Here is a 24517-nt window from a genome sequence, read left to right as displayed (position 1 = left end):
TTATAGATTTCCCACAGCAACACATGAACTCCACATTCCCTGCCACCAATGTAAATAATGCAAATCATGAAGTCAACTAAACGGATTAACATATTACCTTCTCTCTACCCTCCTCTAGAGCAATCTTTCATACCCATTTCTTCATTTTGCCATCTTCCTAACCTGTCTCCATTTTCGAACAGCTTCATGGTGGTTGCTCGTATTGAAATTTATGATCAACTACTCTCTGGGAAATAATCTTTTTCAGAACCATTTTCAAGGCTTTTTAAACAAGTAAAACCATTACAGGAGCATGGAATTTAAAACAGAGTATCAACAAACTAGAAATAACTTTTTCCCTGCATTCCCGCCCCCCCCCTGCCCTTTTAAAGAAATTTATCCCATCTCTCTGTTCTATGTCCCGGCATGTCCCAGATCACCAGATCAGCTAAGAACTTTTTTTTCTTTTAAAGGAAGTGTTCCCTTTCAGAACAGCAGTACTGCAGCTGCTTGTCACCAGCATTTGAGGCTAATACTGGGAACTTTTGTTTCTGTGTGTGCAGCTAACCCACGTGGGGAGGCTTGGAATATCCAAAAATGTTACTTTATGGGCCTACAATTCCCACAATCCTGGCTTGGGGATTCCTGACACTGTAGTCCAAATGAGTAACCTCTCCAAGCACTGGAACTATCTTTCTGGCACAAAAGTCTTCTTGGGTGTCTTCTACTTGGTAACTGTTTCTCCTGGGCAGGAAAGGCAATACATGTTTCTTATTTTACCTGGAACCTTGCCGAACAACAAACTCTTCCTGGCTGTGGTGCATTTCTGTATTCTCTCAGCTTGGTTTCTCAACTTGGTTTTTCCACCCTAATTCCTGGCTCACTCCTACACCTGCCTATGCCTCACTCATAACCCGAGGATTGAGAAGTGTCCACTGTGTGGCCTAGAACAGTATTCTATGTTATCTCTCTGTATAGCTTTCCACTTCCGTATCTTAACTTCCATTCTTGCAATCACTCTCTGACAGCGATACAGAACGACAGCAACACTGGTTCAGAAAATCATGTTTAACCTGCTGAGATGCACTCATTCAGTAAAATACTAGCTAGTTGATTTTAGATGAGCATAGTAGCTTTGGAGATGAGGGATGGCTTACAGATTTTTAAAAAGCTCAGCATGGTATAACCATCTACCTGGAATTGTGGTGGACTGAATTCTACCCACAACCCTACTGCTCATTTATTCCACTCCAGACTAAACCTTGCCAATCCTTTACAGCACAGCAGTGCAGGAGAACGCAAAAATATCTAAAAACAACCCCAGTCCCTCCATCATATTTTGTCTCAGTTACAAAGCTACTAGCAGTTAATCTAGAATGAAAATGACTGTTTGACAACAAAGTCTTCCATCTACCCACAGAATTTACAGAAACCTCAAAGCATACATGCTGACCTGGACTGCCCAATAAAAGCTATGTTCTCTTTTAATATAAGGTGAACAACTTTGAAAGTTCCTTACTTTCCATTTTCAGGAAAGTATATGTAGGTCATGGGAATGTATTCAACCCATTATGTTTGTTTGTTTTCCTGTCTGAAGGGTGAAACCCTTTTATGTATTTTTTTCCAGCATGTACATACTTAACCAACTATTTGGAAATTGAAGCCTAAATGTGGAGTGCTTGAATGGAGTACATCATATGTTGTTTCCTATTGGACGGACCAGTGAAATTAAAAGGGTTGATCAGATTATGTTTCTCTCGTTCGTGTAATTGATGGAATGTTTCTTTGATACAGATAGGTGACAGCATTTTGCTCAACGCACAAGAGTGGGAACACCCCCTTTTCTATCTGTCCTGCAGTCTTAAACATTAGTTGAATGTTGCAGGATGGTGCGGTGAACAAAAACTGCAATCCTGTCCATTGTCAGGCTGCTTAAATACCACTGTCTTTAACAGCATTTAAACAGCCTACCTTCAGGATTGTAGCCAAAGAGACTTGTGGCATCTGATCAACTGATAAGTAGCAGTACAAGCATTTCTATCACTGTTAAAACTGTTTAACTTGGAAGTGAGGTTCTATAAGATTACAAGTGAAGTATGGTCCCATTCCAAATGGCATAAACAAACACCATATTTAAGAATTGTTCGCATTCTAATGCAAACCATATGCCAAGTATGTTCAGAGTTAAGGGTCTAGCAGTGTTCTACGTTCAAGACCATTGCTGCTCTTGATCCAAAAGCAAATTTCATCAAGTCATCACAAATTTAGAAACAGCAAGGTATTTTCTTCTTTGTTGAATGTATGAAACCAAGCATATAACACTAATGCACACAACATGGTTATGAATTGTAGAAAAACTATAAGCTTCTGGCAGACTCTTTTCATCCACATTGTAGACAGAACGAGAACACTAGTTTTCTTAACTTCTATATTCAGAACTGATGCTGTAAACCACTTTTGTGACATGAAAAGCATGAGAAAAAAATCCACTCTCAACTATATTTCTCATGTCATTCCCAGGCCATCCTGATGAAGTTTGTATCTACCTCAACCCATATTTTCACACAAAGTGGTTGTTTGTGAAAAACAAGCCCTTATTCATATATTATCAAAATGACATACCCACAGCAGCACAACTGGAGTCTCATGAACGTTCATCTCACAACATTTTCGTATAATCACAAGGACAGGTTCCTAAATGTTTCTAAGTGGGTTTTTTTCTTCCTAGTACACCGCCCCACTCCTGGAGGAAACTCCCTTCCTAAAGTTATACACTGAGGAACCCATGGGGAGCCATATAAAATACGGCTGAATTTTGCTCGGTGGCTGATTGCCTTTTGAGAAGAATGATTACCTCAGAAATTTGCAGACTGAATTCTGTAAACTTTCATATTTTCAAAATATAATCCACAAATACAGAGAGATCCATATTGCAGGAATATGTATTTTAATGTCTCGTATACATGATTCCAAGAATTACGCCAGCTTTCAAAACTCTTCTTTATAGTGCTTTACATTAAATATAATTTAATTACATTTTCAGCAGGTCTATTAAATATGTATATTTAACAATATAATAATATACATTAATATAATATATTTAATAATATAATATTTGGTCAACTAATAACATTTAATCAAATATGACATACCTTTTGATAGTTCTTTGCCATTTAAATGTTTGTTTTACATGCTATTAAAATGCTTATAATACTTTAAATGTTCCTTTAGCACTGCTTTTATTTTGTTGTTTTCTCAGTTTCAAAGGAGGTAATCTTACTAGTATTGGTTTACAATACTTAACACCCTCCAATCAAGTCAAACCATGAATACTTTGATTTATGTTGACTGGAACCCCAGTCCTAATACACCATTTAAAAACAGATCCAACTACATTTAGGGGAGCTTATTTCCAAATAAATATACTTAGGAAGGTAGGCTTCATTGAGCCCCTTCTCTACAGAGTGACTAGCATCTCAACTTTATAAGCATTTATTTTAAGCCCCAATGGTTTCAGTGGAACTTACTTCCAAGTAAATGTGCTTAGGATCACAATCTATAAGCTCCAATCAGCTTATAAACAACTTCTGCACCTTAACCAAGCTGTGAATCTTGCAAATAAGGTCATGGAGAATGAACGAAGGTGAGGGAGGAAGAGATAAAAATCTGTAGGAAACAAAATTTCCCATGAGCCCAATGACTTTTACACATTTTGAATAGTATTCTGCCTGATCTTTAAAAATATATACAATACAATAAAGGAAATTGATTATGTCAATATTAATTTTAGAGATAATCTCTACCAGAGATAATGTAATGCAATGTTTACATTTATGGCTGACTCATTAGTGCCGTGCAATGCAAGAAAACCAAGAGGCATCAGTTCATTTGGGCTTTAATTTTTTTTTGTTCTAACAGAAAGGCAAGAGAATATTACATAACCAATTAGTAAGAGAGCTCTATGCTTCCAAATTTTAGTACAAAAATGCCAGTATACTTTCTGTTGAATTTAAATATTAACCATAACTGAATTCCATTCAAAAAGAGTGTTGAGGATTCTTGTTAATAAGACAGGTTAAGGGCATCACACATTTTGATAAATTAAAAAGTGAGGTGAACTGCTTCAAATCAGGAATAATTTACTTAATCACAATCCCAAGAATTTCAACTGAAAAATCTCTGAAGTAAAGCGGTTTGAGGACTTGCTTTGCCCTTTATGATGCGATTTGTTGTATATTCAGAAAGAAACCATTGCTAGTTCTGAGAACTTCCAAACCATCTAATAGTATGTGCAGAAAACATCAAGTGACAGCTTCATATACATACAGCTTCAAGGTTTGATAGATAATTGTACAGCCACTCAGTTCTTAAAGCATTGTCACATTAAGATGTAATTTTTCAGTGTTTTCACACACACACACACACAAAAGCTTAATTTTAAAAATCTGAGTTACCCCTACTCTTACAATGACTAAGCAATCAAGCAATAGTAGCCCTTATGTAATAAATAACCAATTGAAAATGAAGTGTGCCTGGCCATGTTGCAGCAATCAGCTTTTATCTCTGTCCAATCAAGTTGACATCTGAACTGCCTAATCCTCCTTTTGTAAGGCATGTAAGACTTTGTTGTCACTGTTGGTTTTGTGAATTGTCTCTATAAGCTGCTCTGATTTCCTAAAGATGACAGATCCCAGCGAACAGCCAAGCTCTACTGCACTGCAGTCAGTGCGACAGTCGAGATTAAGGTACAAGACTGAAGACACTAGGATTTAATCACCTGTCCACATGTAACATATTGACCGCCAGCTCTCAGAAGATTAACTTAAATCTGTTCAGAGCTACTAACAAATTACTATATTCAAAAAAACAACAAAAAGTGCTAGAATATCTACATATTTCTCTTAACACCTTCTGCAATGTGTGACACGTCAACTAGGACTAAACGATGCAGGCTGTACTTTACAAATACTGTATAAATACTGCAACCTTACACAATGCAAATAGATTTAAAAGCCATCTGAAGCCAGAACTTGCACAGTTCAGAGTTAACAATTTTTTCTGCGGGTATTTTACAGGGATATACACCATTCACTGTTATCCATCTGAATTGCCAGCTGCACTAAAATACTGATTTATATTGAACTCTGGGATCTAGGTGGGTGAAAGGAAATCTGAACATACAAATGGACCATGATGTCCACAAATGCTGAATAATCCATTTTTGTTTCTAGGAATAAAACATCTCTGTGATTTTCATATAGTAACAACCAGAGAGTTTAAAACCACTCAAATCTATGTTATTCTAATTTTGGTTAAACTACATAGCTAAGAGTTGGTGCATGTCCAACAGGTTAAACTCTGTCAGTTATGAAAGTGACCATTCTTTCTGGCACCTAATATAAGATCATGACTTGCTAAAAATTCTAAAAGAGTTTTTTAAAAGGATACTTTGAAGAGGATAGGTGGATAGCAAAGTATATAGACTAGTTTGTCAAACACGTAAAAGGGAACTTACTAGAACTGTGTCATTTTAAAGGCGTCAAAACTTTGAACAAATTATTTAAAGTCTGATAGTGCACTGGCAAATGTAATCACCTGGTTTCAAGTCCCATTGCTTCTAATGGAACTGATTACCAAGATCATGTTTTGGATTATGATGTTACTTCTTTTACTCTTTGTGATAAAAGGAACATGAAGACACTAGGCTTATTTGCAACACAGACATTTGAAGTTCAGCTGCTGCAATGGGATGAAAAAGTATTTTTGCTCCCACCTCAACTGTTAAATTATACTATTAAACCAGAGGCCATCGTTTTCTACTTAAACCTTTTGTATGTTTCACATATACAACAGCAGATATTTGTGTATATGGTTGCATTATGTCATGTCAACTGTCTACCACATATTAAAAAAATATGTATCAGCAAGGAAATGCGATTTTTATTTATAACCAAAAGCAAGTAACATCTTCAAGGTCAAATTCTTACAGCTTCATTTTTACTTATATGAAATACTTCAGAGTGCACAACCCTCAGACATGTAACTTAAATGATGCATTTTCATATTATATTTCTAAAGCAAGTCAGGTACCTATTTCTGAAATGTCACCTGTTACTTGTGTGCAACTTTTGCAATTTAACATACCTCTGAGAAAAGCTGAGGGCATATATTACAATGATTTGCAATTTATAATATATTTATTTTTATATTTGGAAAGAGCCAATAAAGTACAGTATTTGCTTCTGGTATTTAGGAGCTTGTTTTCACCTATCTTCACTCATTCATTCACATGAATTCTCCACAGTCACCCAAGCAAATCAGCTAGATCTAACTCATATAAAGGTTTGCAACATCAAACCACATAAGTGAGAAACTAGTAGCATAAACAGACAATAAGTTATTCCACATGAAAAATGAAATAAAACACTCCTATTCTGAAAGTCAGAACTTTTAAAATCCTGAAGGCTTTGGACAATGAAATAGTTGTACTGACATATAAGTGGCAATGCATAATGTCACACAACAGTAAGAAAGGATGCAGCGGCCACCCAAAAATAGGTACTTGTTTATATTTTCTTAGAATATATGTGCATTCTATTAGCTGTAACTTCCTACAATATGAAAAAACATGTTAACTTTGGTATTATGATAAAAGTACCTCACAACCTTAATTTAGAACTGAATAGAGCTTCTCAATAGCTTAGGTGAACCTGAAATTACTCTGTAAAACAGAGGTATTGGTTCACTAGTAATTATATTCCTGTACCTTGCTTCTACTAAACCTTGGGGTTTAGCGTTATTATACTATGTACAAAGATCTATGCTCTGCTACCATAGTGCCCCTGCTAAGTGCTACTGAAGAAAAATAGGCTTCACAGATTTGTCTAATGTAATTGGCCAGCTGGACATTTTTATATCCTCTATTAAAAGAAATGTAAGGAAATGATATAGTTTTAAGACAATGGCTTTTATGTTTCATTTTATATATGCTACTGAAAGGTATTTCGCTGTAAGCCAGAAATCTGTAGACCACCACTGAAATACTGGCAGACTGCCTTTCTGCTGCTTAATTATCTTAAACAGTAGCAGGTATGATGTATGTGCCTTACATATTTTATTATAAATGAGGTATATGGGCCACTTAAAGATGAAACTGTACAAGATTTGACTCAAACACTGAGCCACAAAGGTCTATTGTTTGCACATCTCTTTGGACAAACAGTATTTTAAATGTGGCATTATTTCACATGATATCCCATGTCTGTCAGGAGGTCCTATGCAGAAATGTTAAGCATATTCTACTTAGGTAACAAAACAATATCCCCTACACATCCCCCTTTTCTCTTTCATACCTTACTTAATGCTGGTGAAATGTTAATAAAACAGTAAAATTAGAATGCTTGCCGAAGACATGATCCAGCTTCCCTCAACTTAAGAGCAAAAGTTTGGAAGACCGGAAAAAGAAGAATATGACTCCTTTCTACTCCTACATTCCTCATTCCTCCATCTCAAAAATGGAGCATGCAAATAAAAAAGATGTGCGGAGAGCGAGCGAGCGAGCATGAGAAAAAGAAAGAGAGATGCTGCGTCTAGAACCGAAGAATTAGAACAACAGTGACGTGCTGCACACACCGGAGTTTAAAAGGGCATAGTCTCTCATGCCAGCTAATTTCTTCACTGCACTGTTTGATAACTCACAGGGGCAAGTGCTCCAAGGTCATAAGCATTGGGCGAAACGTTAAAAGACAAACAAAACCTGAGCACACTTCACAATATCAAAAGACACCAGTGACGTGAACGAACTTCATGAAACTTTAAACACTCATGCAGCTGATGGGAGTGCAAGGGAGGGGAAAAACAAACCTCCAGCACTTTAACTGTTTTTGGGCTTGAGTGCAAAGTTAACTTAGTTTAAAGCCACTGTTTTGACATGAGTTGCTTATGCCACACATATATTTCCAGCCCACCTTTTTTTTAAAAAAATAAATATATAGATATCTAGCCACACAACCCAAACCTCTACTGCAGTGCTTCGATGGACTTCCTTAGGCATCCCAGGGCTGAGAAAGCCAAGTCTCTTCGACTTAACAGATTTCAAACTGCACGTGTACTTACATTGCAAACCTCTGGATGATCAAGCTAGTCCTTGAGGTTCCCCACCCCCTGCTCTTCTGGCGAACAAGAGGGAAAGAGACTCTGAAGAGAAGTGAGAGGAAGAGGAGGAAGGACGAGGAGAAGGAGAAAAAAAACACGCCTTTAGTTCTTCCAGCCTTGTAAGATGTTCACCACCTGGTTCCCCAGGCAGCCTCCTTTAACCGCACACACAGCCACACCACGCGCGTTCTCGCTCGCGCGCGCGCGCGCACACACACACACACAACCTTGAAAATCAATCCAATGAGCAGCCAGAGGCTGGCTGGCTGTCTGCTGGTGGTGGTGGTGGTGGTGGGTGTAATCTAAGCGTGCAGGAGGCGAAAGTGCCCGTGCTGCTGGCCGGATTAAAAGTAAGCGGACTCGTCCTGAGGGCGTCCAGGAAGGAAGTGACAGGAGGCGAATGGGAAAAGAACAGCTCACTGGCTTTGTAACATCGCGGATCGGAGGAAGCGGGTGTGTGGGAGAGAGGGGGAGAGAGAGAGAGAGAGAGGCAGGGAAAGGAGGATTCAAAACTACACGCCAGGCGAAGCTTCCCCTCTTCCTTCTTGTCCTCCCCTCCTCCTCTTCTTTTCTTTCTCCTTCTCCTCTCCCTCCCTCCTTCCCTCCCACAATCCCAAACGAATGACTCTCTCTTGCCGAGCTGGAGAAATAATCAGTTTCACTCTTGCAAAAAAAGGGGGCGGGATCACATCCCCGAAGCGTTTTAATAAAACAAACAAGAGACGGACAATCAGACAAGACAGGACGAGAGAGGAGCGTTGTTGTAAAGGCGACGCCAAACCTCGCTCTCTTCTCCCACCCCCACCCCCACCCCCACCCCACCATCGCCGCCGCCACCCCGCTTTCTCCGCCCAGCCCCTATCTAGGCTGAACGAGATTGATAAATTACTCCACTACCCTACTTTAATTATGTATATGGTATGCAGAATAAATCACCCAACATCAGGCACCTCAATCAAGCACTTTTTAAATGATAATTGCATCTTGGCTGAATCAATCTTGCTATGCCTGACATTTTGCTAATTTTAGTTTTTTGCAGTGGTGGGGGTTGGGGGTGGGGGTGAAGCACGAGGGCGGGGTCGGCTCCGGGAGTTGGAATGGGTGACATCTGCCCCGGAGTAACCCGTCAGGAACAATCCTGTATCCTTATTCCATGGCTCGCCGCCGCAGCAATCGCGGCCATAAGGCAGAGCGCATAACGCATCTCTCTCTCTCTCTCCCTCTCCTCCCACCCCGGAGGAGATGATGATCGACGCGTGGAGAAGGGGGGGTGGGGGAACAAAGTGGAGAAGGGAAGCGGAATGAGAACGGGGCGCAACATCGCCGGTGGACCCATCCGGACTGAAAAGCGCCTTGGCTCAAAACTGCCATCCTAAACCCCGAAAGCGTGCTGGGACAGGGGCTTCAAACTTCCACGCCTCGCCCACCCCCCACCCCGGGGATGGGGTGGGAATCCGAAACTCGGGAGGCGATTTGGCCAAGCAGCGGGGGCGGAGGGGGGTGCGCGCGCGCGCGAAATGGGCTTCGAGGGGGGGAACCGGAGGCTGGGCGAGACGGGGCGCGGGCATCGCTCCTTCTGCCGGAGCCCAGGCAGAGGGGTGGGGGTGGGGGGGCGCGCGTGAGGGGCTTTGGGGAAGCCGCGGTTGGCGAGGGGGCTCGGCGTCGCCTCGCCTCGCGCTCGGACGGGCTTCGGCGGAGAACCGGGAACGGCGAAGAGCAGGCGAGGGGGGGGGGGCAGCGCGCGGGAGGCAGGAGCACAGACAGGCTGCCGGCTTGGACGCTCGAGGCCGCCGCGCTCGCCCCGCTTCTCGCTGTCAGGCCAAGCCAACTTTCCCGACAGTTCGGGTACCTTTCTCTCCCCCTCAGCCGCCCGCCCTCCCCACCAAGGCCTTTGGCCGGGACGGGATGCCATGCCAGGCATGAGGCGGGTATATTTTTATCACGGCCCCTGACATTTCCTCTCGCTCTCCCTCCCCCTCACCCCCCTCGCTGGCTTCCTCGGGTTTGCACCTTTCTTGGGCTTCTCGGGGCTTCGCTCTGGATGGAAGTCGGCCCGACTTCTCTCCAAACTCGTGAGGCTCCAAGCGCGGGCGGGCGTGGGGGGGGGGGGACGAAGAGAGAGACTTGCCTGACCCACCCGGGCTCCCCAGCGAGCGGCACAGGAAACAGGCGACGCGGGCTCCGGTGATGCTAAAGTTTGAGGGAACGGCGGAGAAACACACTCCCGCCCGCCCGAGCTCTGTCCGGAGAAAGGGGCGGCTAGATAAAATAACCGTCGGCTTCTTCCTGCCGGCTCTCAGCCGTGCCCTTGCGAGACGGCGCGCCCGCCCGCGCCCTTCACAGCAGCCCGCGCTTCCCGGGGTCCCGTCGAAACGGAGACTCGGGCTCGCCTGCCAAAACTCTCTCCGGTGCCAACTCGCCACCTCAGCATCGCGCGGGAACAACTCAACGGCAGTGGGGCTCCCCCTCCCCCCCTCGATGCCCTTTTCCTTTACAGCCACAGATGGTACTCCTATACCTCGGTAGCGCGACCCACCGAGTCCCAAGCGGAGCTCTCTAGGATTGTCCTGCAAAGCTTGACAGGAGCCTCTCTCTCTCTCTCTGCCCGAGTTGGTCCCCGATGCGACCGCAGGAGAAAAGAAACCATCCACAGAGCTATATTTCTGACCTCACGCTCCTTATCTGCAATGCTGAACACTTATTTAATTCCATTATTCTGTTTAACATATCTTGAGTTTCGCACCGGAGGAGGGGGACGGAGGCAGTAAAGATGTTTAGCACCAAAGAAGCGGTCAACTTTTAGAAAAGTCACCTATTATAAGGAATGCACTTTCTAATAGTATTATTTTTCCGCGAACATTCCCACTAGCAATTAGATTACTCCCACAAAAAAAGAAAAACAACTAAGCAGCAAACTAATAGCTTCACGAAGAGCCAAAAGAACAACTAAAATGTCACTAAATAGCGAAGATGCTTTGAAGTTGCCAGAACTTGTCAAATTGCCTGTAAAGCGAATAAATAAATAAAAATGGGGTGCGGTGAAGCAGGAGGAGGAGATCTTTATGAAAAGCCCCAAATCTATACTTTGCAAAATGCACAGGGACATTTATTTTCTTCCTCAGTCCTGCTTTCTTTTTTAAATGCACAGACTCCAGAAAAGTTCAGCGGAACTTCAAAGCTTGCTACTCACTATGATGAGGCATTTCATTTGACTCTATTGCTGGCCACATAAATCTACTGTTATGTTGAGAGTTCCTGTTCTAATGGATCATTACAGTCACCTACATTTTAAAATATGACAATAAATATAAACTATGTCAAGTGAGATATTACTGCTGAAGTAAGTCTTTGAGGGCTTTAGAATTCCACAGACATCTTTCGTTTAAGAAGGGAAAGGTAGGTGGAAACAGGGAAAATGGTGTATTGTGACAGACATGGATACACCACATCTTAATCATCATCATCATCATCATCATCATCGTGTGCCCACAAGTCAGTTCTGGCTTATGGTGACCCTTTTCAGGGTTTTCCAGGTAGAGAATACTCAGAGTTAGTTTGCCGTTCACTTCTGGGGGTGCCCTGGGAATATGCCACTTGTCCATGACCACACAGGCGGGCTCTTCTCATGGGAAGCACAGTGGGGGACTGAACTCCCAAACTCTGGTTCCACTGAGCTATCCAGCCAACTAAACCACATCTTAAGCGCTCTTGTTTCTTTGGCGTGCATCAGAAATAGTCACAACGAGATGCCACTCTCAGTTCTTTTCTGCTTCTGTCAGTGGAAGGGGGGGGTAACAACAGCAAAACAACAGATGCCTCTCCCCGCCTTCCGCTTGGCTCACAACATAAAAAGCACAACAAGGAATAGGTGCCACAAATGGATTTTCCAATAGCTTTGTTATTAGTAAAAGATAGGATCCAGCCTCCTTCCGAGTCAGAATAACAGGCCATCCCTAAATAATTCTTTCCCACTTAGGAGATCATCGGAAGGGTGAAGCACCCAATGTTATCTGTGGTTTCTGTTGGTTCCTTATATTAGATTGCATACCTCTTTGAAGGAGTGTCTTGGTTAGGTAAGTTCTCAACCAAACTTTTGTAAACACCTGGAGTGTGTATCATGTGATTCCGGTGTTGTCAAAGCATCTATAGAGTCTCTAAATCCTCTCTAGACCAGGCAGTATCACTTTCAATGTTTTGTACAACACCTGGCACACAGATGGCTCTACAGACAGTAGCATATGAAAGAGGCAGAATATGCCTCCTAGATGATCAGAAGATAGGAAGAAGGGACTTTTGAAAGTGAGCCTTTCATTGGAGATGTACGTATAACAAACAAACCCTTCCTAATACCTACATGGTCTTGTACAGTGTTTGGAGAAGGGTTTATTTGTTTTTTTTAACTACAATTCCCAAAAATCCTCAGCCAGTATGGGTTCTCTGAGCCCTAGTCAGTTCCATATATGTTTGGAAGCAAAACATGGTTTTAAAACCAAACAAAGCACCCTGAGAAGAACCTGTGTACTTCCAGGGGTGAAAGACAGAGATTATGATGATGATAGTGATGATGATTAACAATAACTTTTTTAATACTTAGGCTTGGGGAAAAAAGAACTTCAAGGTATACACTGACTCTTAAGGACAAGAATTTCTGCACTCACTTTTAACATGCATCTTTGCTCCAATAAAATCACACAAAATCATTTAATTAAGAGCAAAGTGACATTTTATTAATTTGCTATACTGCATTTTTTCTTCAAAGAGCTTACCATTCCAGTGATTCCACAGGCATTAGAAATGGCACAACACCTGGCCAATAGGAGCACAAGAGTCTTTCTACTTTAATTATATATTTTAAGGGTTTATTTGCACATTACACTTGGGATTTTGAAACAGCAGTGAAATCCTGCAAGATCCAACCTGCAGCATCACACAGAGTCATATCTGATTTGGTTACAATGGTAATTTCTACAGCCTTACAAAATATCACACATCACTGGCCTTCTGTTCCCCAATCTTCTTTGTATATACTTTGGAAAAAGATATTGGTGAGGAAAGTAAGGGCATGTTTTAACTCTGTGAACATTGCAGACAGCTTGCTATGAATGAAACTTGCTGATGAAACTCTAGTTAAAATGAGACTTCAAGCTTCACTGCATCCCTTCTTAGAATCAAAGTCTAGGGTTGCCTCCACCAACAGGATAGTGTCCAAATGTCTTATACAACAAATCCTACCATCCTCATCCAGGATGGGAAAAGATTGTGTTAGAGTTAGGGAACTGTGGTTCAATACATTTGGCAGTTGTAAGATGGTGGAGCTAGTGTACATTTCATGTATCCAGCTGAGCCCAGCATTTCAAAGACATGAACCATTCACATATATGCATCCCCATCACATAAGGACTCTCAGAGGGACATGGGGAGCTGTCTCATTTGGAAAGTACTATACTCAACATGATATATCATCCGTGATAGCTGTTTTACATACAAAAGTAACAGAATTCAGAGCAATTGCTTTTTTGGACTAAACACCCCTCCCCTCCAAGCCCCAGCAAACCATTCCCATTTGGGTCAGTGTAGGACCTGTCCTCCAAAGAAACTAACTTTTCCAAACTCTGGAAAGTAATTGCTTACAGCTGTAGCCATTGAATGATGCACATGCACATACAGACTTTCCCACTGATTTTTATGTAGGAGATTTAAGCAATTTCTTAAATCTCTCCTGTTGAAACCAATGGGACTTAGGACTGCTTACATTTTGCTGGTTTATGCAAGTTATTTTGGTAGTCCATTCTATCTATCAATAGGCCTTAGGTGGCTTCCATCTCTTAATATTGTATTGCAATAACATAAGGAATTCCTTTTGAGATTGTTTAGGCAGAAGAGGTAAAACTATGTGATGTAATGTCACAGCTCCAAATATATTCTTCTACAGTGAGACTGAAGGTCCTATTCATGGTACATCTACTTTGCAAATACCTTGTTATCATTTTGCCTGTTAAGATGTAGGTCTTAAAATACTCTGTAATAGATATTGCATATAAAAATTGAGAAATGAAAGGTGACCCTAACATTGTAATTATGGCTGAAATCCTGTTGCTTAGCACAGAAGAGTTGAAACTACAGTAATCCCATTGAATCAATGGGAGTTTGGTGAGAACTCTTCCATATGTTCCATTGATTCGAATGGGCCTATTCAAGTTGTGCCTCACTTTAGCATAGTAAGTGGTAATTAAAGATGGCCTATTTGAATTAATGAAACCTATGGAGGGGTTGACTCATCAAATCCTTACTTTTTCCATGGGCTTACTCTAGTGCAATTTGCTACACTGAGCAAAAGGATTTCAGTCTGAAACTCAGGAAATCTAGCCAATATGTGTTATCTAAAGCCCACCTTACATTCACATACTTAATTGGTATCTTTTATTCCTCTTGGACATGCAACCCCCCCAAAAAATCTTCAGTAAGGGTCAGTGGACTCCTGCTCTAATGATTGGAAACATTCTTGAAATCTGCTGAATCCTCCAGCCAGCATGCCAAGAGCATACCTGTGGATTCACTGATTTTCTTTTTTTAAAAAATCAATCCTTAGTTTAAAAAACAAAAACCAATTAGTCACAGAGAAATTCATCAGGTCCCAAACTTCTACATTATCAGCAAATCTGGATATTCCAGGTGTCCAAATAAAGAAAAATGCACTTGTATGCTACAGCCAATACTTCTATGAACATTGCACTTCAGTTTGTAATAAACATCAGTATAATTATGTGTATATTGAGAGAATGTGAACATAAATTACACGTTAGACCAAAGGTGAAAAACGTTGTTCAGACTGAAGGCCAAACTCAGAAAAGTTCTACAACACAACAAATCCACATATATTTGCGGATCTGTGTGTGATATGTGTGTGCACAGGTCAGTGGCTGCAATGGTAGGATGAACTGGGCAAAAGCGTGCAAACAAAAAATTAGTCTATATTAGCTTAAAGCTCTTATTGGAAGCATCGAAGCCTGATAAGTGTAACTTTTTAGAATGGGGCAAAATCCATTGCACCCAGAGAGTGCCAAATTCAGGCCCACAGATTGAGGTTTCCCATCCTTGTTTTACAGTAAAGTATGCATAAAATTGATTTAAACTAAGGAAAAATGTTTGAAAAAAGCCTGCACACAAAAAAGGTGCATACCAAACTCTATATTACTGAAAATATGCATTTGCTTTTAATAAATGCCATAAGATGCACATAGATATTTTTACAAAGGGTTCTTTTTAGTACACTTGGTTTGTTTGAAAACTGAAGTGAACAGTAAGAAAATTGGGGAATGTGGCAAATCTGAAATGCACAGATTCACCCATTCCTACCTGAGATAGTCACAGAAGTAAAATGTCAATGAGCCCTTTAGATTTTGTGGCACACTTGCCTCCTGGCCCCTGTGAAAAGAAAAGTGCACATTCCTATGGATGTATGTTCATCTGAAGCAAAGACCACTTGCTGCCAGGTGTCTTTGGACTACATTGGGAAAAGATACTACTTCCTTCAACTTCATACAGCACTCTCTCCTTTCACATTCTCCTTGTCTCCAGGGAGACAAACTAGATACACAGGAAAACAGAGGTCAGCTCATGCCAGAGAAGGAAAACCTGTCTTCTCCTCTACAACTCACCCATTTGTAGAAGTTTTCCACCCAAGAAGTAAACTACACACAAGGAGAAGCAAAGACTTGGTTTATTGTGACTTCATTTTAAAAAGAATTAAAACATCAAATACCCAGAGACACACTTTCTCCATCACTGGTTGATTAGTTTTGGATTCCAGTATCTGTGTATCCCCTTCAAAACAAATAATTTAGTACTCAGTGAGACCACAATCTTTGTGGGGAAAAAATCATTCTACATTCTCAAGGAGCAGAGGACTACTCTTGAATCTTTTACAGGCACTTAATTTTGGCTCACAATATACAGATAATTAGTTATAAATAGTTATATCCGAAGGTTATAAGCCAAGGTCTTGATACAGCAAAAATACATGGTCAAGTCTTTATTTAACTCAGATTACTGAGGAAGACAGGACCATAGAAAGTTGCCTTACATTGAGCATTCTCTCAACTAGCTTGGGATTTCTAACTCTGACTATCACTCCAAGGTTTCAGGCAGAGTTCTTTTATAGCACCTAGAAATCGCTAATATTCCATTCAAGAACTAACCAGTTCTGTTCTGCTTAGGTGTGGAAATCAGTTGATACGGTATGCACTGGGTGATATGGAGATAGATGGCCAAGCCCCAGTGGTGTAATTCCACATCCAATGCCAACATAATCAGGACTTACAGTACTTCTCCTCCTTCCTCCATTGTAATTCTCCTGACACCAAAAACCTGCTCCAGAAGGTTTCCCAGGCCTCCATAACAGATTTTAAGAATGTACATGGGAGCTGCGGATGTGAGGGTGATTACCAATTCCAGTGGAAATGGAAGTGGAAGGATCCAATGGAAGTCTATCCTTTGATCTTGGCTTGTATCTTCATGATCCAAGAACATTCAAACCAAGGGACTCTCTGAGGGCTAATTTCAGACCATCTTTAGTGAATTATGTAGCTAATGAGGGCAACAAGAAAATGGCAGTCTTCTTGTGAAAGGGCAGCAACATTCACTTCCTTCTACAGTATCTATCCCCTTGGTATGTTTCCAAAGAGAAAACACAAAATAGCTTAGGGGGGAAATCATGTGAAAATTACCCAAAGTATCCGGATGTAAGGAGAGCAAAATCCATTGCTAGAGAAAATGCTGAAACTCCCAAACTGACCTGCTCAATTTGACTGAGCAAAGTTCAGCAGTGCTTTGACTCAACAGACTAAAATCAGAGTATGAGGATTCCAAAAGAAATATATTCAGTGGCTTCGTATGTCCCTTGCATCATCTACATATTTAGATTACTAGGACCTGATCTTTAAATAGACATGACCTTGCGCTGAGGACTGATACTCAGTGGTTTGTGCCAATAATATTTTTCAGAACAAAGATCCTTTAAAGCAACAAATACAGCACCTCCACCTATTTATTTAAAAAGGTCTTTCATTCCTTCACAGACAAATTCTGTAGCATCTAAACTGCTGCCTTCATTCTCAAAACTCAGTAGGTAACGTTTTAGTAGACAAATAAAAATAGCTCTTTATAACACCTGTAGAATCTTCCTGTGTCATTTAGATTTCAGTATAATTTATACTGAAACACCATCACCTCCAGACCATATTTTAAAAACATGTGTTATAAACAGCCAATAATTGGCAGCAAATCCCCTTTGGATTTCTTCCAGAAAGGTAATATTAAGGGTTCCTGTTAGACACAGGCCTGCTGGCAACAGGAAACAGAAAATCTTGCACCATTTCTCAGCCTTCCACCTGAAACCTACATCGGAATTAAGCAAAAACAAAAAAAGCACAACAGGAGGTGTAATTATTGGAATAATCAACCCTTCCATAACCTTACCAAGGGATGAGGTGCAGCCAAGTGTTTTTTCCCTTACAAGTACAATTATTTCATAGCGAGCTCAGTTAACATCCCCTTTCAGTAATTATCCAAGTTATTTTTTTTCTTCCACCAATTTTGAATGATAGTCAAATGTTTATTAGAGGGGGAAACCAAATGAGCTTGCCAATTAACTTTGTAGAAGTGACATTTAAATTACAGAGAGCCGGGGTTATATAGAAAATAACCCCACCACTTCTGCATCCTAACCCTATGATAACATGGTTTCCATTTCCCATTCAGAATCCAACCCCGCCCTTCTCCTCTCCTTGGTCTTCTCTACCAAAGTCCTATCTTAAAAGAGTCGTTCACTAAAGCACTTCTTCCGATATCTGTCTGCTTTTAAGCTTGGCCCATGCTGGGTATAGCTCTTGAAGTAAGCTTTAGGGGGAAAAATTATTTTAAAGTGAGCGGGGCGGTTGCCACAGCAACCCACCCTGAGAGATACCAAGGCTATAGATTGATCTACCCCACAAGATGATTCAACAATACTGTATTTGTTCTTTAGCCATTCAAAATATTCTTTCCATCCATATTGCTTTTATAATTCCACATAACATATAAATTCCCAATATCTCACTATAATACGATTGAGATTCCAGGAGGGTAATTTAAATATTTCATAATCCACAGGGGAGAATGAAAATGTATATAATTTTTTGTGAAATGAATTAATTATAAAATATATTTTCAAAGGCAGGTGATGACAGGTGACACATGAATATTAAATACAGTGGCATGCCATTACTAAAATGTTATAATGTACAATACATAGTGATTAGAGTAGTGATTTTGTCACTGGTATACCTTTTAGTACACACAACTGTAGCATTTATCTTCAGCCCTAAATCAAAAAAAGAAAGAGAGCAATAAATAGAGCTTTTTGTAGGACTAAATGATAGACTTTTTTTAAAAAAGTAACACTCACCACATACACCTTCTTTATTTTGAAAATCATCCGCCTTTGGTGCTTTACCTAATCTGTTCCATAGTAGTTTCTTCACAGTTTACAACTCTTAGTCGGCACCTTGAATGTTTAAAAGCACAACAGTAAGACAGAATTAAAATGTTAGAGAAGCAAATAATATGAAAGCCCTTGAAAATAGCATACCCTCCAAAGCTTTAGGCAAATAACTGATATTACTTAGGAGCTATATATTTGGAAGCACCATTTAAAAACAATCAAGCCTTTTAAGTGAATCCCATTTGAATTCTGTCTTGGAGATGTAGATTTATCGTAATAATGAGCCACACCAAGTCTGGAATGCCAGACTGCAATAAATGTAAACATATGAGATACTTTATACTTGCTGTAATTGTTAAACAGATTATTTCAGGCTCAGTAAATATACATATAATTTTTAACTGCCATTTTGTGCTCAGCGCACACTTTACAGATACTTCGTGGTTAATACAATATGCCAGAAGGACCAAAGTGTCACTGTAGGTAGCAAATAGGACATTAAAAAGATGCCCTCAGTCTGTGTGGTACTCTTGGACCAGTGCAACTTGTTGCTAAATTGTTGAATTAGCAGCAAAACAAGTTGGCCAATCCCCTGCAGCATGGATGGACCAAAGGTGCATTTGCCAGCAGTCAACTTGGTGCTTTGCAGTAGATCTGCAAAGCACCAAGTAGATCACCAAGGATGACATACTTCCAATTTTTTGAACAATAATATAATTTTCCATTCCCTTGCCCTAAATTATATCCCTGAAACAAAAGAAAGCATGGAGTAACCACCAATGGTATGTGTGCACAAGCAAGGACTGTGAATTCTGTCTGGTCTTGATATTAAAAATCAATTTATGGGCTCAGAATATTTCACATTTCTTTTGCCACTGTCTTTCGCTGAATCCCAGACTTCAAATTAAAAGAAGACAAAACAAACCCAAAGTGGATCCCGCAAGCCAGACCTCTGCCTATCTCTACTCTGCAATGCCTCACTAGACAGACTCCATGTATGTTGAGGCCGCACTTTGCTCATTTTATCTTAGTAAGGGATAACTGTGATTCAGGATGGTTCCTGATTGTTGAAATACATGCACAGAAGTCACTCAGTATTAACCAGACTTAGAGTGGTTGTGGGTCTAAAACAACAACAACAAAACCCCACAAAACCAGGCGTTCATCATCATAACTTTACTTTCACTATCTTAGTTCCCACTCCTGTTATATGTTTTGCGTAAATATGCTTCTTGATCAAGCAAAATTGTATCTCCCGCATCCTGGGCTTATCTAAGCATACTAGTGTCTATGACACTGGATGGTGAAAAAGTGGAAACAGGATCTTACACATTACTTTGATGGGCTTTGATAACCAATCACTAGAGTTTATCACGTCCAACCTAATCAAGGTAGAAGCTGAGAAAAACAGTTAACACTATGACTCTAACTGGAAGTTGTGTCACAGCAACTGGACTTCTTTCTTGTTAGATTGAAATATTTCACTGCTCATCCAAGTAGCTTCTTCAGTCTGAGGAGAGTTGGTGGAAGACCCCTGATATATCCTCCATGTTGGTTTCATGGTCTGAACAGTGTGTAAGAAGGACAAAGGACTGGGGGTGAGGAATAATCCCACTTGATAAATGGGAGACAGGTTGTATCTAAAGACATACATATGCATACAGAATATCCCTCACTCAACAGGGGTGGAGGTCTTAAATACAATCTATCTCCTATTTCTCATGCTGCCCTTTCATCGATTCCCAGAAAGACTAGGACAACACACACCAGAAAGATCACTGTTAACATCTGCTAACCACCCATCATGGGTAGAGAAGGACTGCAGAAGTGGGATTATCCCTCACCCCCAGTCCTTTTTCCTTCTAAAAAGCCTATTCAGACCAGGGGGAAGTGAAACCAATGTGGAGGATGTATCAGGGATCTCCTGCCAACTCTCCCCAGACTGAAGAAGCTACTTGGATGAGCAGCATAACATTTCAACCTAACAAGAAAGAAGTCCAGTTGCCATTACTCAACTCCCAGATAACCTCACCTGGATGACTGAGAATCTTCACAGATACTATGAGCCGAAGCACAAGAGTGGGCGGACAACCATTTCAGGCTGGAGCATTCTACAAAAGGCTGCTAAGAGGTTTGAAGCTGATAAGCAAAGGCTAGTGGAGAAATTGCTTAGTGTTGCTTAGTGACTACTCCTGCTTGGTGTGTACTTAATTCCCATCTGCTATACCTCTGCCTTTGCAAGCAGCTTAGTAGAAGCATCGCAGCAAGCCTCCAAAGAGGTAAATACATATATTACCCTGTTGTGAAAGCAACAAAGAGTTATGTGGCACCTAAAAGACAAACAATTTTGTTATAGCTCATAGCAAAACAAAGTTAGGTCTTCAAACTGCTATGGAACTTTTGGAGTGTGGCTGCACTACCCAGTTACGGTAAAATATTGCAGCACCACTTTAACAATAATGACTCCATCTCACAATATTCTGGGACCTGTAGTTTGCTGAGGCTCTTAGAATTCTCTACTAGGGTGTTCAAGTGAACTCCCCTGAACTACAGTTACCTTACCTCAGCTAAGTACCTCACAAAACACAGATCCCAGTGTTCCATAGGATGGAAACACAGCAAATGGCATCAAATTCATACAACTATGTCATGCTGAGACACTTTTTAAGAGTAAGCAGTGACATTACTCTACCTGCTCCAAGCATGGGCTGTCACTGCTTACACTGAAGCTGGGAAGACAATTTGATCAAGCACACACCATACTGATTTTCTTACATGTGTTCAAGGGAATACTCTATGGCCCATGACGGTTGTAGTGCAGCAGAAACAGCACACAATGTGCTCACGTAAGACTCCAGGTAAGTCCCTGCCATGTCCAGCTAGGGTTAGGAAAGACTGCGGACTGAGATCTTGGACAGCCATTGCCGGTCACTCTGGGCAATTCTGAGCATGGCTTTAATGATATAGCCGGTTATGAAGCATCTTCCTCTGTTCATAGGTCACAATAGGTACGGCCAGGTCAGGCATAATAATAACCATGCCACCTGTTATAAAAATGTTGTCAGGCAACCAAACCATGCAAAAACAATACTGGTGTACAGAGAACAAAAACCAATATAAAATATTGTGTCACATTTAAGATTAAAACATTTATTCCAAATTCCGATATGTGGTGTTGTGGATTATAATCTATTTCTTCAAGCATTAACAAATTTATTACTTTTAAAGGTACTCCAATACTTTTACCTAACACAGATATCCCTCTCAAAATCATATTACTGAATTTATGACAGCCCACAATTCACTTAGAATAAATCCTTGTATGTCCTCTTGCCTGTACTAGCCAGTGAATATGCCAGCTGCTGCAACCACAACACTAGCTCTTTATTTTCATTACTGTTGTATTGCAGATGTGTGCTCTCTGCTTTCTTTTCATACTTTACCTCCTCTGCATGGCAGGTTATCTGAAACAGTTGTAAATTAATTGACCCTTCCTACATTTTGTGCAGGTGTAAAGGTACCAATTGTGCTCAAAATCAGCTTTAGGTGGTGGAGTAAGGCATCTTCACAGGGTGTTGCTTTTTTGAATGTTCTAAGACACAGAAACCTCTGAAATACCAACAGGGTCATTTGCTGGCTCCCAAAGACATTATGCCCATAATAACAATGATGTGTTTTATGCCATGGAGAAGATTTTGGGATAATTATCAAAGGGATCATTTCCACTTCAAGTTTAGCGGGAGATGAATCTTGGTTGCCTTCCCTTTAAAAAAAAAATCCTCATATACAAAGAAATAAGACCCAATAATAAACATTTCTTTCAGAACAGGGGTGGCCAACTTGTGACATTTCAGATGTTGTTGGATTAGAACTCTCAGCATAGCCCTTGGTGGGGGAACATAGGGATTGCAGACCAGCAACACCTGGCAGAACACAAGTTGCCCACTCAGTTCAGACTGATTTGGAAGTGGGCATTTTATAGGGTGTGAGAAGCAGGGAAGAAACTGCAACTTCTCCCATCTAAAATAATCAAGAGGACAACAGCATCAACAATAATGATAGGCAGGTTACATCTCTTATTACAGCTACAATCCTTTGTATTTTTTTCTTTTTCCTAGGAGTAAGCCCAATGAAAATTGTGGCTTACTTTCTGAATACTGATGCATAAGATTAAACTCCACCAGGAAAGAAGAGGAGCTACATTTTCCCTGCAGGAAGGAGGATCTGTGTGTATTATATTCCCTTCTGGAAGGAGGCATTTAAGAACATATGAAAGGTACATTGCTCTGAGTCTGGCACACAGGAGGGAAGCAGGAAATGGTGTCTAGGCTAGAAATGAAGCTCTAATACAACACTGGGTGTGCATGTACATATGTGTGTTTGTGTTCTTTGGGAATGAGGGAAGAATGTGACGTGTGTGCACTGGGGGGAGGCAGAGTGCTGTTAGTGCTGTCATTGGGTGTTGAAGGAACTGAACTGCATGTACCCTGGAAAAGACAAAATGGATTCCTAGTGCGCAAGAATGCGCACAGGTACAACATATGTGTCCCCACATGGTAAGTGGAATTACGCATCCTTGTATACTTTATAGGTGTTTGTGTGCTAATAGGATTACCACCTCCCCCCCCCCCCGATTTCTCATGCTGTGAAAAGGATAACAGGCAGGGATTCAACAGGTGACACATTCCTCCAGACATGGACAAGTATTGATGGGGAAAGCTGCAATTCTAACTGCATAGCAGCTGTCAGTCACAAAAGCCCTGCCTGAATGGAGGAAAACAATCCGTGGCAACTCTGCCTATTTTTTTTTCTTCATTGTGCCCCATTTGCCCAAGTCCGCCTACTGTTCGCCCTTAGAGGCAGGCTACCGTTTCTCATGAACCCAGATTTAGAAACAGCGACGTTCTAGTCCAAATGCAACAGAGGGACCGTCTGCTTCCTTAAAAAACACTAGACGAGGCGGAGGTTCCTCTGGTCTTGCTTCTTCCCTCGCTGGGTTCCAGGGTGGGATGGTCAGGGGAGGGGGAGAGGCACCTGTCGGATGATGCCCTGCTTCAAAGGAATCGATGACCAGAGCAAGGCGCGCGAGCGGGGTGTGTGTGTGTGTGTGTGTGTGTGTGTGTGTGTGTGTGTGTGTGTGTGTGTGTGTGTGTGTGTGTGTGTGTGTGTGTGTGTGTGTGTGTGTGTGTGTGTGTGTGTGTGTGTGTGTGTGTGTGTGTGTGTGTGTGTGTGTGTGTGTTCCTACACGTATCCTCTGGCATTCGCTGATCGTGCGCATTCTAGGCCAGCGAGAAAACAGCGCAACCGAAGACGCTAGACTGCGCAACAACCCTGCGATCCACAGCCGGGTTACGGCGCAGCACTTGTTTAAGCCGGTCTCCTGCCGTAGAACGACGGGTCGCTTCTTTTGGGCAGTAGCCGAAGCAAGAAAGGGCCCCTGAACGCGCGAACGACGGTCCGGGATGCCCGGAAGCCACACCGCGTCGCGTGTCACCGATCCATCGGCCGATCGCCAGCCCGGCTCCGGTCCGGCGGCATGCTTGCCCTCGCTGTGGCCCAAGCCATGGGACTGGTGGGGGTGGGGGTGCACGCAGGGGCTATGAAGGCCGGGGAGAAGGCGGCCGGAGGAGGGGCGGGGGCGATCTGTCTTCTTCGCCCCTTTGAGGAGCGCGCGATTTGCGGAATTCACGGGGGAAAAAGTTACAAGTTCAGAGCTCCGAGAGGAGCGGCGCGGCTTGAAAGCACGTGGCTAGGAAGCGATTGATCTTTCTCTCTCTCTCTCCCTCTCCCCCCCTCCCCTAATCCGCGCCCCCGCGCGCGTTGCAAAGCTCATCCTCCCCAGCGCTTAGATTAGATCGCCGCTCACTCTTCTCGCCTCCCACGCGGGGGGGGGGGGCAGAGGAG

General features: G+C 41.7%; 1 protein-coding gene and 1 long non-coding RNA gene across 26 annotated transcripts in view; one reads left to right on the top strand and one right to left on the bottom strand.

Annotated features, from left to right (window-relative positions):
* The window catches only part of MEF2C (myocyte enhancer factor 2C), a 229420-nt gene that overhangs the window by 194076 nt on the left and 10827 nt on the right, over positions 1-24517 (bottom strand). For 8 of the 25 annotated variants that reach the window (XM_020783760.3, XM_072992569.2, XM_072992567.2 and 5 more), the window contains exon 1: positions 8095-8234. The gene's annotated coding sequence lies outside the window, so the exon portion shown is untranslated. Of the gene's footprint in view, positions 1-3506; positions 7280-7331; positions 7354-8094; positions 8235-8360; positions 8967-10143; positions 10565-10669; positions 10788-18456; positions 18494-18577; positions 18677-24517 lie in introns of those variants that run through there. The other 17 variants (XM_020783761.3, XM_072992554.2, XM_078386374.1 and 14 more) reach the window with 13 other exon arrangements.
* Positions 8410-24517, top strand: part of LOC110073991 (uncharacterized) — an 85786-nt gene continuing 69678 nt past the window's right edge. Inside the window, exons 1-2 of the long non-coding RNA XR_013542206.1 lie at positions 8410-8483; positions 22732-22889. This is a non-coding gene — a long non-coding RNA (uncharacterized LOC110073991). The remainder of the gene's footprint in view (positions 8484-22731; positions 22890-24517) is intronic.

Source organism: Pogona vitticeps, chromosome 2 (assembly GCF_051106095.1).
Source record: "Pogona vitticeps strain Pit_001003342236 chromosome 2, PviZW2.1, whole genome shotgun sequence".
Classification (NCBI taxonomy): domain Eukaryota; kingdom Metazoa; phylum Chordata; class Lepidosauria; order Squamata; family Agamidae; genus Pogona; species Pogona vitticeps.
Note: the sequence above shows the minus strand (reverse complement) of the source record. Positions and strands in the feature narration are given on the sequence as shown.